Raw genomic sequence first — 15707 nt, 5'->3', positions numbered from 1 at the left:
TACCAGCTGTGGCACAGGGGCTGATTAACCATTTCTAAGTGCACAATTCAATGGTTTAAGTATATTCATGATGCTTGGCAACCTTGATCTCCATGCTTCTTTTCATCTTGTAAAACCAAAACTTTATACCTATTAAACAATAACTCTGTATTAACATACTCCTTCCTCCCTCCAACCTCTGGTAACCACCATTCTATTTTCTGTCTCTATGATTTTGCTTATGCTAAGTTCATTACATAGGTTAAATCATACAGCATTTGTCTTTTTATGGCTGGCTTATTATACTTAACAGAATGTTCTCAAGGTCCAACTCTGTTGTAACAGATATCAGGATAGCCTTCCTTTTTAAGACTGAATAATATTCCGTTGAATTGATATATCACATTTCGTTTATCCAATTATACATGAATGAGCACTTCAGTTCCTTCCATGTTTTAGCTATTGTTAATAATGTTGCTATGAACATGGGTTAATAAATATCTCTTCAAGGCCATGTTTTTTCAATTTTGGGGGTATATACCCAGAAGTAGAACTGCTGGGTCATACAGCAATTTTATTTTTATTTTTTTGAGAAACCTTCATATTGCTTTCCACAGAAGCTGTATCATTTTACACTGCCACCAACAGTATACAAGCATTCTAATTTTTCCACGTCATTGACAATACTTGTTAATTTTTGTTTTCTTGGTAATAGCCATCCTAATGGCTATGCAATAGCACATCTCATTATAGTTTTGATTTGCATTTCCTAGTGATTAGGAATGTTGAGCATCTCTTCATTTGTTTATTCTTCTTTAGAGAAATGTCTATTTAAATTATTTGCCCATTTTATAAGATGAGTTGTTTTTGTTATTGCCGTTTTTAGCAGTTCTTTGTTCGGTATATTAATTTCTTATCGAATACATGATTTCCAAATAATTTTTCCCATTCTGTAGGCTGCCTTTTTACTCTGTTGATGTTTGCATTTTTTTTTTAATTTCTGCATGCACTCATAGGGAGAAGCAGAGAGAGAGAAAGTGAGAAAGCACCCCTCATGGGGGATGGTCATGCCACATTATCTTCTCCTCTGTTTTTCCTTTGGGGATTATGGGCACATACATGCACACATGCTCAGTGTGCTTTTCAAGCCACTGGGCCCCAGGACTCGAACCATAGAGTTGGCCATGTGGCATCCAGCCATCTTAATCACCATGCCACCAGCTGGTCAAGTTTTGTCTTTTGATACACAAGATTTACTCATTTTTATAAAGTTCTTTTGTTACATGTGCACTTTGAATATACTGACCCTCTTCCTCCTAGCCTCTAAAGTTTCTGATAAGAAACCTGTTGATAAGTTTATTGAGCATCACTGTGTGTGACAAATTTTCATCTAGCTGCTTTCAAAATTATCTGTGTCTTTGTCTTTTCATGGATCCGAGTTAATCTTACTGATTTGCTAAGTTTATATTTTATATTTTATATTTATATTCACATCTCACATCAAATTTGGAAAGTTTTGAGTCATTATTGCTTCAAATATTCTCTCTTTTATAGTCCTAGAACTTATAAATTGCATCTATTGATCTTTTTTATGGTGTCCCACAGGTCCCTGGGCTCTATTCACTTTTTCTCTTTAATAATCTTCTTCATTTATGTTCTTCATACTTAACCATTGTTATCCCGTCTTCAAGTTTGCAAAATCTTCTGCCTGCTCTAATCTGCCTTTGAATTCCTCTAGTAAATTTCAAAAAGTATTATACTATCAGGAATGGGAAATCATCCTACAGGCTGCAGTCATCCTGCTTTATATGGCCAAGAGGTGGCAGCATATTCCAGGGAAATGTCTCAAAAATTCTCTGACCGATTTCCCTTCTGTGTAATCAGAGTGCTCACAGAAGTGCTGGCTGTGGAATGTAGAGTGACAAAAATCTATTTACTCTATTGGTCCCAGACAAGCTATTTCCAAAGCAGGAAAGCTCATTGTGTGGTTTCAACCATTTTACAGCCTGATCCAGTATCCCGACTGTTGCTAATTATTACTTGCTAGTTAATTCAAATTAGGTGCAATAGAACACACAGACAGTAGCAACATTCCTGTCAACCCATAGAGGAGAGGCGATGGAAGTATAGGGAGATCTTGGGAAAAGGAGAAATTTTAAGAAATGCTTAAATTATCTGGAATATCTCTCACATATTCACATTTAATGACCTTTCAGTCTAGTAAGCATGGTTAAGTATATTTTTACTGTTTATAATACTAATCCTTTATATATATAAAAAAACTATATTACTAACATAGATTCTGCTGCCAATAATGCAATTAAATAACTACAAAAACTAGTGAGGATGCTTAGGTAAATTAATTTACTCATTCTTTGTACAGATAAATTATTATGTAAAAATGGAATTTATTCTATGACATTCTATTTAAACTAACATTCAATATTCTCATACTTTTTTAAGTTTGCACTTGCCAGACAGAGACAGAGAGAGGGAAAATGAGAAATTGGCCCCCCAGTGGGGATGGCCATGTTATAATCCCTTCTCATCCATTCTCCTCCCAGGATTTTGGGGGTGTACACACACAGGCCTGGTATAATTTTTAAGCTATCAGGTCCAGGACTTGAACTGCAAAGTTGCCCATGTGGGACCCAACTTCCTTAACTTCCACATCATCTGCTGGCCCCTCATACATTTTACTATATCTGTAGGATGTTACTAGTATGTGATCCTTTTACATACTAATAAAATTACAGTAAAAATTCTGGGTAAGTTATATTTTAAAAATAAACAATTACTGGGGCCACCAGATGACATAATGGTTATGTTGCTCTACTCCCACATGGCTGGCCATGGTTCAAGTCCCAGACCTGGTGACTTGAAATTCACACTGGACACGAGTGCATGTGTTCCCATGATCCCAGGAGAATGAAGGAGAAGGGGTTACAGCATGGCCAATCCCACTGGGAGAGGGGGTGATTTCTCACTTTTCCCTCTCACTGTCTCTGTTTCCCCCAATCAGGAGAAAATACATCCTAAGGCAAAAACCTTTTAAAAATAAATAAATATAAACAATTACTTGTTTATTTTTGGTTAGATTTGGTCATTTTAAAAAAATGCATTCATCTATGTAAAGTAAATGTTTGTGGAAAAATGTAAAAATAAATAAATATAAACAATTACTTGTTTATTTTTGGTTAGATTTGGTCATTTTAAAAAAATGCATTCATCTATGTAAAGTAAATGTTTGTGGAAAAATGTAAAAATAAATAAATATAAACAATTACTTGTTTATTTTTGGTTAGATTTGGTCATTTTAAAAAAATGCATTCATCTATGTAAAGTAAATGTTTGTGGAAAAATGTAAAAATAAATAAATATAAACAATTACTTGTTTATTTTTGGTTAGATTTGGTCATTTTAAAAAAATGCATTCATTTGTGCATTTTCCTAACTTTATCTTATTCTTCCACATTGTCATGCTTACCTATACAAACTGTAGGTAATAACATCCTTGACTTTGAAACTCCAAGAGATCCTGACATACTCTCTATTTAAAGAGTTTTTATTTGAATCTCTACTTAACATGCAGTTTCCTAGGAGACTGAGAAATCAGTTGCTATTTAAACATAAAACTAAACCAACTAGACTTGTCTAACTGCAAATAATTTACTTGAGACTTGTTTAAAATGATATAAAGTAAGATTTGGTGGACACACACACACGTGCCCTAAACACACTAAGTTTAGAAATGTTGTCAAATAGGAGTCAGGTTATGACCTCATATTGCAAATGAAATCTGAAGACTTTTGTGGCACATCATCTCCTCCATAGCCTAAGTGAGTATTCACTGATGGTTCCATGACAGAACAGGCCTGGAAGAAGCACAATCACGTAACGTCACTCCAGGCCTACTATATACTTCATGTAGTCAATGAGACTGGAACGGTTTTTTGATCTTTCTATACCACAATGTATGCAAGCAGCATATGTTCATTAAATTTTTGTCACAGTAAGAGAGAGAGTTAAGAGAAGGGAACCTAACTCATTCTTTTATCTGGAATCCATACGTGGGATAACTAACCAACTCCCATGATAATGGCATTAATCCATTCATGCAGACAGAGACCTGTAATCACCTCTTAAAGGTCTCATCTCTCAACACTGTTGCTTTGGGGATTAAATTTCCATGAACTTTGAGGGGCACATTCAAACCACAGCAAGGTATGCACTTTATAATTTGTGGACACAGCAAAGCCGCAAAAATCTATAAAACAGCATGATTACATAATCAGATTCATGGCAAGAGTCTGGCAACAATCTGAAAGATGCATTGGCAAAGACAGATAGGAAGCAAGAAGATCCATTTAAAAGCTATTAAAAGGCCTAGCTACAGTGGCATGTTGTTAAGATGCTATGGTCTGGAGCTGGCAGGTGGCTTGGTGGTTAAAGGCGCTGGATTTCTACCTGGCCAACCATGATTCAAGTCACAGGCCTAGCAGCTTGCTTTCTCACTTTCCCTTTCTCTCTCTCTGTCTCTCTCTGGTCAAATTAAAAATTAATAATAACAAATGGAATTAAATAAATAAATAATTCTTTTTAAAAAATGCTAAGGTCTGCAGTCTGGGACCACTTGGGAGGCCCAAGTTCAATTCCCAGCCTAATGTATAGGCACGGCACTGAAACATGCACCTGTAATCCCAGCGATTTAGGAAACTGAAGCAGAAGGATTACAACAATGAACTCTGTTGGGGGGGGGGTTATTAGGAGAAAAACAACAAAGAATTTAAATAACAGAAAAGAAAATAAGACAAATTTGAGCTATTTCAAATGATGCCTCAATAGGAGCAGAGTTAAAGAATGACCAATTTTTCCTGGTCCCTTACCTCAGCCTTAAAATTTCTTTCTTATCAAAGTTCATGTAATTTCTTGAGAATAAGAGATGAGAGAGGAAAAACAAGCATTCTTAACAGGGTCTCATGCCATAATTCTGTCCCTTCTCAGCCAATCAGAACCAAGAGTGCATCCCCCCAGCCAGTCCAGGTCAATCAGCGAGCTGAAAACTGTGATCTTCCATATAGATACTACATTGTTTGAGCAATGCTGAGTGATGTTACCACTGCACCATCTAGATGGCCTTGGCCCTAAAATTTCCTAGTCATAACAGTGTTAGGCAAAAAGGCAAATTAAGAAAATAAGGTAATTATTCTATTAGAATAGTTCCATAATAATTTATGGTTAATAATAAAATTTCAAATGGAAGAAGGTAGCTGAATTGGACTCCTTTGTGTGAAGGTTGAGGCATAGGTGGACTATCCAATGTGAAAGTCCAAATTAGAAATTAAGACTTGTTGCTTGGCAGACAAGTCAGGGACAAAAATATGAACTGGGGAATCATTTATTTATGAGTAGAAGAATAAACTTGCTCCCTTGGGCAAAGAATATATATGGAGAGAGTATCCCTGGAGCATCTTTTTCTTTTTTTTTTTTTTTTTTTTTTTTTTTTTTTTTGAGAGAGAGATTTTTGCTATAGGGCATGTGTGCTCACCAGAGAGATAAAGAGAGACAAAAAGTGAGAAGTCACCCCCAAGAGGGATGGCCACACTGCAATCCCTTCTCCTTCATTCTTCTCTTGGGATTTTGGGCATGTACGCACACACATGAGCCCAGCATGAGTTTTAAGTTACTGTATCCGGGACTTGAACCACAATGGCCTACTTGGGGGTCCAGGGACATAACCATTACACCATCTGTTGGTCCCCCTGGGGCATTTTATCAGGTAAACACAGCTGGCAACCACGGACAGGACCAACACAAGAGGTGACCTCCAAATACCTTTCCCTTCCCTTGACCTAGAGCTCTACAACAGCAGCTGCAGCACTGACCAGAGTACCCCAGAATTCTCTGCCCATTGCAAAAGCTTTTATAGCAACAGCCTCTGACTACCACATGGCTGATATCGCCAATATCCTACCTAGCTTTGATGTGTCACCGGTAGTGGCAGGACTCATTGGGGCCTCTGTCCTGGTGGTGTGTGTCTCAGTGACCGTTTTTGTCTGGACATGCTGCCACCAAGAGGCAGAGAAGAAGCACAAGACCCCATCATACAAGTTTATTCGTGGGCTCAAAGGTATCAGCATATACCCAGAGACCTTTAGCAAAGAGAAAATCATCAAGGTGCGCAGAAACAAGGATGGTCCCAAGAGGGAAAGTAACCATGAGAACTTGTTGATACACGCAGCAGAGGCTGGCCTGCTGGGCCACAACAAGAGTCCAGGGGGACCTAGCTCCGGACCTTGTACAGACTAGTTACCCAGCAAGATGGACTATGGGGAAGAACCAAGCCCCATTACAAGCCTGACCCTTGGGGACAGCCAGATCACTTCTCTATCATCTCCAGAGGAGGAAGTCATGCTTGGATCTGTCACTTTCTTAGTGGACTATAACTTCCCAAAGAAAGCCCTGGTGGTGACAATCCAGAAGGTGCGTGGGCTGCCAGTGATAGATAACCAGACCCATGGCCCTGACCCCTATGTTAAAATGACCATCCTTCTTGACAAGTGGCATCAGGTGAAGACCAGAGTGCTGTGGAAGATCCTGGACCTTGTGTTTGACAAGATCTTCACTTTCTACAGAATCCCATAAAGTCAGCTGCAGGAGCTGCAGGAGCTGAGGACCTCATCCTCAGCTTTGTCTGCTTCTCCTGGGATGATGTCACCAGGAGGTCATGGTGCCATTGGCTGGGGTGAACCCCAGCACAGGCAAGGTACAGCTGACCAGGGACATCATCAAGAGGAGCCTCCAGAAGTACATTAGCAGAGGGGAGTTCCAGGTGTCTCTGTCATAACAGCCTGTGGCATAGAGAATGACAGTGGTGGTTCTCAAAGCCAGATCCTTGCCGAAGATGGATATCACTGGTCTCTCAGGTAATCCTTACCTCAGGGTGAATATCTACTATGGCAGAAAGCACATCACCAAGAAGAAAACCCATGTGAAGAAGTGACTTTGAACCCGATCTTCAATGCATCTTTCATCTATGACATCCCCACTGACCTCCTGCCCAACAGCAGCTTCGAGTATTTTGTCTTCAACTTGGATCGCACCACCAAGAACGAGGTGGTGGGGAGGCTGATCCTGGGGGCATACAGCATTGCAGTCAGCAGTGCGGAACACTGAAGAGAGGTCTGCAAGAGCTCCCACAATCCCATGGCCAAATGGCACAGTATGAAGGAATACTAACCTGGGGCCAGGCTGGGGAGGGATGCAGCAGGGAGACAGATGACAGAGAAGTGGACTCTAAAGTTGTAGAAGAAAATTTTGTACAAAATAAGTCCAACAAAGAACACTCCACATGACCATAACTGCCGATCAGTTCTTAGTGATGATTCTTCTCTTTGCAAGGCACTAGAAATTCTTTTTGAAAATGGGGGAATAAAGAGAGGGAAAGACCACCCTCACACACACACACACACACACACACACACACACACACACACATCTATATATAGCAATATAACCTTATACTTGTATGTCTAAAACAAACTGAAAAAATTAGCCTAGCTACCAATATCAAGTTGCAGATTTTAATCCATAAAGAAAGAATTCATATGGAGAAGAGCAGTGTGTTGAATATGAGCTCAGCAAAAACCTATATAATGGAAGTAGGTAGTAAGGGAAGCCAGATGTGAAGCAAAGATGTGGAGAGAGTGGCAGAGAAAAAAGAGCTCCCTAGAAACTAAAAAGATAGATAAGCTGTCAGCAGTGACAAATGCTAGAGTTAAGGAAGGATAAAGATTGAGATGTCATTTTATTCAAAGGTTCAACTTCAGGGGATGGTAAAAGGAAGCTGGACTACATTGCACTGAGCAGTAAATAAGAAATTAGTACATATTCTTATTTTCATACTTACATGAAATTTCAAAAAATCATACAGTGCGTAAAAGTAACTTAATAACGGTTCATAAAACCTCATAACTTTAAAAATGTTCACTATACTCTCTTCCAAAGAGATGGGAAAGGGCCAGCAGATAGCATAGTACTTAAGGCACTGGACTCCCACATGGCTGACTGTGGTTCAAGTCCCAGACGTGGCAGCTTTCTCACTCTATGCCACTCACCCTCCATGAGTGCATATGACCTAAGGAAGGTTGGGAAATAATAGCAGATACATTTAAAAAAAAAGTAGAGCGAGTGCATCACATGTAGAATGTGCAAAAAATGTGAAACTTTGGCTCTTCAGGAGGTAAGCGTCACCTAGCTAAAAATGTCACTATAAGCCTAAAAATGTATTAGGTGTGTATGCATGTTCCCCCAAGCTGGGGGTCCGGGGGAGGGGGATCACAGCATGACAATATCCTGTCAAGGATGTTTTCTGTATCTCTAGTGCACACAGGGATACATGTACACACAACCTAAAACACTTATTTTAAAGAAAAGCCATCAACAATGTGAAAATACTCCTGTGTTTGAGCATATCTTTTTGTGAGAAGAAAAAAACTAAAACTCAGGACTACACTGCTATAATTTCCTTTTTCTAAAGATCAGCTTTGAAGGGATTTGTAAAACCAACCTATTAGGTTTGGCAACTAGCCAGTAAAGCAGTAATTACAGAAACCCAAACTCCACAGAAAACCAAATCCAGTCATATTTGCTCTTCTGTGATTAATTTTCTACTTAAAGGTAAAACCACTGTAACATCTTCACTACCACCAAGCCCATTACTTTTTTTTTTTTTCCTATGCTAAGTTCTTTTGCTTAACATGAATACCTGATCTCTGGGCAGCTGAGGCTCTCCCTATCCTACATGGCTCACTGAACTATGGCTTACAGTTTCTTTAGTGAACTCATAGTGCTTTTCTGACAAGAAAAAAAAAATCTTACTGTTTTAAATAGTTTATAAGTCACTCAGCAAGGCCTCAGTGGCCATCTTAAATTGGGAATACCAGTAATCAAGTCTACGAGGACAAAAGGAGATACACTGTTGTCAGTTTTAGTCTCTGGATCACCAACACCTAAAACGGTCCCTGCTACATGTAGGCATCTGGACTTAATAGTTTAATGATGGATCAGAATCCAGCTTTTCTGACCCTGAAGCCTACACTCTACCACATCATAGTTTCCCAAACTAGTTGATAATAAGAATCATCTGAGGGTATCTGTGGAAAACAAATAGAATCCTACCTGAGTGTTCTGACCAAAGATATAGAAAAGGTTTTTGGGGGTTTGGTTTTGGTTTTTAGAGATTTTTGTGACAGGATGCGTGTCGTGTGCTCACCGGAAAGAAAGAGAGACAGAAGTGAGCAATCAGCCCCCAGTAAGGATGGCCACACTGCACTCTCTTCTGCTCCATTCTCCTCTTGGGATTTTGAGCATGCATGCACACATGCCCAACATGAGTTTCAAGCTGCTGACTCAAACCACAGTCTATTAGGTGGGAGTCCAACAACATAACCACTCCACCATCTGTTAGTCTCTAGAAATGTTTATTTTTAACAAATACCCTAAATAATTCTATCAGGCAAATTCAGACCTGTAGAAATGTTCCTCCTTCCAGCCTCCAAACTCTCCCCACCAACTCAATTCTTCCTCTTCTCCAAAATAACAATATGCTGCATTGAGCACTGTTCTACCTGTATCAATTCAGTCACTTCATATTCACACCAAACTTACGAAGTAGAAATTATGGCTATCTCCATTTTCAGAGAAGGAAACCGAAGCATAGAGAATCTAAGAAATTTGCGTAAGATTAATAATTAAGAGGGCAGGGATATGAGCCAGTCTTGCTCCAGAACCTGAACTCTCAACCATTGCATTCTTCTGCTCATATCCATTTGTCCCTTCCTCTCCAAAGTGCTGGTCCCAAGTGTTCCCTTTAGATACCATTTTCACTCCTGGTAATGAAAGTCAACTTGTAGTCTCTGTATACTTCATCACAGATTTCAAACTGGTATATTATAAATAAAAGTCCCATAAAAGGTATTCAGTTGGATCTTTTGGGGGCCAGTCACTGGTGCAGCATAATACACTGGACCAGCATACAGAAGATCCTTGGTTTGCATCCTGAGACATTCCTAAGCATGATGGGCTGACTGCGGCTGGGGGCTAGATCACTATGTGAAGACCCATTGGAGGGTTCGGGGGACTCTCTCTTTTTCTATCTCTGATGAAGGAAATAAATACACAAACATTTTAAAAAGAGGGAGAGACCATTGCAAGAAGCCAAGTTGTCAAAGTTTGAATGAAAGGCTCACTCAGGAATGCTAAAAAAAAAAAAAAAAGAAGTAGCTATTTATAAGAGAAGCATTATTACCTACAGCAGTAATTCTGTAGTATATATTTATAACAATATAACATAAAATGATGAATTTTTAAAAGCAAGACAAATCTTTTAAAGAATTATTTAATTTTATTTAAAATAATAATTATTTTTTATTTGCTATAGTGCATGTATGCTCACCAGAGAGAGATAGAGAAAAAGAAAGTGAAAAGGCAAACCACCATGTAGAAGGAGTTCAGTGCCCAAACCACCACACCACCTCTTGGCCCCAAAACAAAACTTTTTTTTTTTTGGATAATTTTTTTTTTTTTTTTTTTTTTTGCTATAGGGAGCATGCACTCACCAGAAAGACGGAGAGAGACAGACAGAGACAGGGAGACGGAAAGCGAGAAATCACCCCCCAGAGGGATGGCCACACCACAATCCCTTCTCCTCCACATTCTTCTCTAGGGATCTTGGGCACGCATGCACATGCACCCAGCGTGAGTTTAAGCCACCACATCCGAGACTCGAACAGCAGTCGACTACATGGGAGTCCAGCGACATAGCCATTATGCTAACTGCTGGTCCTGCCAAAACAAATCTTTAAAAGAAAAGCAAATTAGGCTGTACCACTTAAAAATTATTATTTTTAAAAGAATTATTTTATTTAACTTTATCTATTTGTTTATTTATATATTTTTTTTTTTCCAGAGAGGGACAGAGAGAGAAGGGAGAAAGTGAGAAAGCAAGGCCCCAGGTCTGGAACTTGAACCATGGTCAGCCATGGGGGAGTCCAGGGCCATAACCACCATGCCACATGCTGGCCCCCACTTAAAAATTATTTTTAAAATAAAAGTGTATTTGGCATTTAGGAGGGTCTAAAGACAATATTGGGTAGTATATAAATTAGTTATTTACTTACCACCATGTTGCCTAACAAGATGAAAAAAATTAATTTCTCTATTAGACACTGTAGATCAGAAACCCATTGAGTAACCAATAAATTCACTGTTCTATAACAAGAGCAATTAAAGCTAAAATATTTAAGCAATGATTGCTACAATAACATAACTTAGGCAACCAAATTAGATTTTTAAAGATATCCACCTTACCACAAATAGGTATAATAAAATGAAATAAGTTTCTTTTAGCACTCAAGTCCTATACTATTTTTTATAGTTTTTCTCCAGACTCTTATGTTTCCTACCCAAAAATCCATTAGAAACTTGTTTTCATTCAGTTTCTTTAGCTGGTGGTTCTTTTCATTGCTCATACTCTAAGTACTTAAAAAGGTATTAAACTTTTTCCAATTTTTCTTTTTCTAAATCCTATTGATAGAACAATCATTGCAGAATTGCCCCTGAATAGAATCCTAGTGGAAAATCTTTCTGAAGTGGATGACAGGATTAAGAGCTGGCGTGGGATCCCTACCAAGTGATTTGTCATTGTGGTAATCCGAAAAAGAAAGAAAAAAAGTAAAACAATAAGAAGAACATATCTAGGGCTTTAATTCTGTTCTACACATGATAAATACAAGAACATATCTCACAAACAACCTCAAGGGCTTCCTTTGACATTGCAGTAATGAGAAACAACTTAGCAAATAAGATCTTTGTTTACTGTTTGGGTAACTACAAGTAAGCATTGTCTTGTTCTGTTAATACAGCTACTGTCTGTCTCTGAAAAAAATACTACACTAAACTGGTGACAGTACAGCAAGAATAATAGAATACAATGGCATAGTAACTATTCTTGATAATCTGTCATTGATAACTTTATATTTTGAAGTCACCAGTCATGTTGAAGGCCCAAGGTTGTTTACACCAATACCATGCTAATATTTTCTTGGACACTTGTAAATCTTAATTACAAACTATCTAACCACAAGCCTCAAAATGCGTTTTGTTTTCTGCCCTAAAGGGGACATCCCCACTTAGCTACTTCTTTTTATTTTTTAAGAATTATTTTATTTATTTATTTACTTATTTAATTTGACCAGAGAGGCACACAGCGAGAGAGAGAGAGAGAGAAAGGGAAAAGTGAGAAAGCAAGCCACCAAGTCCAGGACTTGAATGGCATCGGCCATGTGGGGGAGTCCAAGCATCCTTAACCACCACGCCACCTGCCAGCTGTAGTCTCAGTGTCTGCCATGTTGCCATATTCTATTAAAAGAAATCATGTGTTCATATTAAGATAGTCTAAACATATTATTAAAAATTGTCCTGTTTACTTCTTTGAATCTTTCAAATACTTACTATCACTAGTTTTAGCACCAATACTTGTACATATCCATGTATATATTGAAGTATTCATTCATCTAAATGTCCATATGATACTAGGTTTGAGTCCCAAACCTGGCAGCTTATGTTCCCATTTTCCTTCTCTCTCTCTCTCTCTCTCTCTCTCTCTCCCTCTCTCTCTCTTTTTCTCTCTCTCTGTCTCTGGTCAATTTTTTAAAAAAATTAAAATAATGACAATGAATAAAATTAAATAATTCTTTTTTAAAAAATGGCACAGCAGGGGCCTGCAGATGGCATGCTAGTAAGGCACTTGGCTCCCACATGTCCAACTGCAGTTCAAGTCCCAGCCCCAGTGGCTTGAAAATCAATCCAGGCACGTATGTGTGTATGCCCAAAATCCTGAGAGGAAAATGGAGAAGGTACCATGGCATGACCATCCCCCGGGGGATGATTTCTCATTTTTCCTCTTAATGTCTGTCCCTCTCTGGCAAGTACACAGTGCCCTATAGCAAAAACCTCAAAAAAAAAAAAAAAAAAAAAAACTTAAAAACAAAAATAGCACAGCAAAAAGCAGGAAGGAACCTGGGTCTTTGACAATATTGTCAAAACATTTCATTAACCTATCCTGGGAATGCAGGTAGCTCTGTAGAAAAAAGAATTTTTTTTTAATAAAAGGCTTAAATAATAAGGACACTTAGCAAAGTTTCCATTACTGCAGCTGAAAGCATTTTGACTGATACATATTCTCTCTTTGAATAGTTCCACTCCTAAAAAGTAGGCTTCACACTATAACAAGATGTAATAGGTTGGGTAACTGTCAAAATTTCCTCCTGTGTTCAAGCTGCTCCTCCTATTAAAAGATGGAGTCTAGAGAAGACACTTTCATAGCTCCTGAGAACTAGTGATTTCAGGAAAAAAAGAAAGATTTTCTACTGATAATTCAGCCTCCAGCCCACAAACTTGAGTGGTAGGAGCTCCCTCAAGCCTTCTCTCTGCCTCTGCCTCTGTCTCTCTCTACTTCTGTCTCTGTCTTCTCATTTTTTTGTAATTTTTCCTTTTTAAATTTTTTTAAGGTAAACCATTTTCTCAGCTTTCAGCCCCTCCTTTCCCTTTATCTTGTTAATAATCCCCTCTCCTCCTCCCAACCTAGGAGAGGCAAGGGAATGGGCCTGAAGAAGACACTTTCATGGCTCCTGAGAACTATTGATTTTGCATGCTGCACAGTTTTCTAATTTTTGCTTTTCTAAAAAAAAAAAATGTTTTTTGTTTTTTCTTTTCCTTCTCTTTTTTCTCTGTTTCTTGGTTGTTTTTGTTTCTGTTGTTTCTCTCTCTCTGTTTACTTTTCTGCATACTCCTGGATGCTCAGATTAAACTTCAAGTTTGGGAAGAAATACACCATCCATCAGATGACTAGAAATCACCGCGGGGCCACAAGAAATATGGAAAGCAAGAAAATACCTCTCCTCCAAGGGAAAAGAATAACTCTCTTCATCCACAAGCAGTTCAATGGAAATCATGGAAATGTCTGATAAAAAATTTAGAACATTCATAATGGCGAAGTTAACAGAGATGGAAGAGAAGAGAGACAATGAACTACAGAAGAGAAAGGAGAAAGGAGCTGGTGAGTTCCAGGAGGTGAGGAAATTCTTGCAAGATTTAAAAGAGGAATTACACACTTTACAAAGGAATCAAATGGAACTGTTAGAGATGAAGGCTATAATATAGGAAGTCAAAATCTCCCCTGAAAGTATTAAAAGTAGATTAGATCATACAGAAAATAGAATCTCATGGGACCAGCAGTTAGTGTAATGGCTATGTCGCTGGACTCTCATGTAGTCGACCGCGGTTCAAGTCCTGGACCCAGTGGCTTAAAACTCACACCGGGCGCATGTGCATGCGTGCCCAAGATCCCAAGAGGAGAATGGAGGAGAAGGGACTGCGGCATGGCCATCCCCCTTGAGGGGTGATTTCTCACTTTCTGTCTCTCTGTCTCTCTCCGTCTGTCTGGCGAGCGCACATGCCCTATGACAAAAACCTCTCCAAAAAAAAAGAAAATAGAATCTCAGACGTAGAAGTGAAAATTGCTGACCTAGAAAAATCTACCACAAAGACTGAGAAAATTTCCCCCAAATTTGGGAATAATACACAAGAAATACTAGATACAAATGTCCAAACATCTGGATAATTGGCATCCCAGAAGGCAAAGAGACTCATAAGGGCATTGATAATCTATTCCATGAAATCCTGCAAGAAAACTTTCCAAACCTAGAGAGGCACTCAAGGATCCAGTCCCAAGAAATACAAAGGACCTCAAATAGAGTCAGCTCAAGATCTTCTCCAAGACACATTGTAGACAGACTGGCCAAAACCAGACAAAGACAAGATACTAAGATTGGCAAGAGAAAAACAGCAAGTTACCTACAAAGGATATCCCATCAAACTAACAGCAGACCTCTCTTCAGAAACAACGTGAGTGAGGAAATAATGAGAAAATATATTCAAAGTGTTAAGGGAAAAGCAATTTCAACCAAGAATACTGTACCCAGCATGATTATCCTTCATATGGGAAGAAAAAAAAAGAACATTCAAGAATATTCTCAGATAAACAAAACCTGAAAGAATTTACCAGCACCAAACCAGATTTCCAAGAAGTTCTCAAGGAAGTGCTATACCAGGAAAATTAAATACAGACACACAGAAATAAGAGTTCAAAAACTAAGAAAATGAACAAGTTAATTGTATGGACAAGTCTGGAGTTGAATATTATATCCCATAATTCAATTGGGAAGATCAAGCTACAACAGAAGATAGATTAAGTACATGAGATTGAACTGGTGAAATAGCATTCTGTGACTTTTGACTAAAATATAGTTACTTTTCTTCTAGGCTTTGTTGTCTGATTTTAAGAGTTTCTGTCCTTGGGACCAGCAGTTAGCATAATACCTACGTCGCTGGACTCCCATGTAGTCGACCGCAATTCGAGTCCCAGACCTGGTGGCTTTAAACACGCCGGGCGCGTGTGCGTGCGTGCCCAAGATCCTGAGAGGAGAATGGAGAAGGGATTGCGGCGTGGCCATCCCCCCTGGGAGGTAATTTCTTGCTTTCTGCCTCTCTGTCTCTCTCTTTCTGGCGAGTGCACACGCCCTATGGCAAAAACCTCTCCAAAAAAAAAAAAAGAGTTTTTGTCCTGTCTTGAGCTGTCAATAGGTTCATGTACTTACTATTTGAAC

At 38.7% G+C, this 15707-nt stretch overlaps 2 pseudogenes; both read left to right on the top strand.

Moving 5' to 3' along the window:
- The first annotated feature begins 5928 nt into the window (after window positions 1-5928).
- LOC102489625 (synaptotagmin-11 pseudogene) lies at window positions 5929-7218 on the top strand (annotated as a pseudogene).
- A 967-nt stretch (window positions 7219-8185) lies between these two features.
- Window positions 8186-15707, top strand: part of LOC102478872 (zinc finger and SCAN domain-containing protein 12-like) — an 11064-nt pseudogene continuing 3542 nt past the window's right edge.

This window comes from Tupaia chinensis, unplaced genomic scaffold (genome assembly GCF_000334495.1).
Source record: "Tupaia chinensis unplaced genomic scaffold, TupChi_1.0 Scaffold000290_1, whole genome shotgun sequence".
NCBI classification, from domain to species: domain Eukaryota; kingdom Metazoa; phylum Chordata; class Mammalia; order Scandentia; family Tupaiidae; genus Tupaia; species Tupaia belangeri.
Note: the sequence above shows the minus strand (reverse complement) of the source record. Positions and strands in the feature narration are given on the sequence as shown.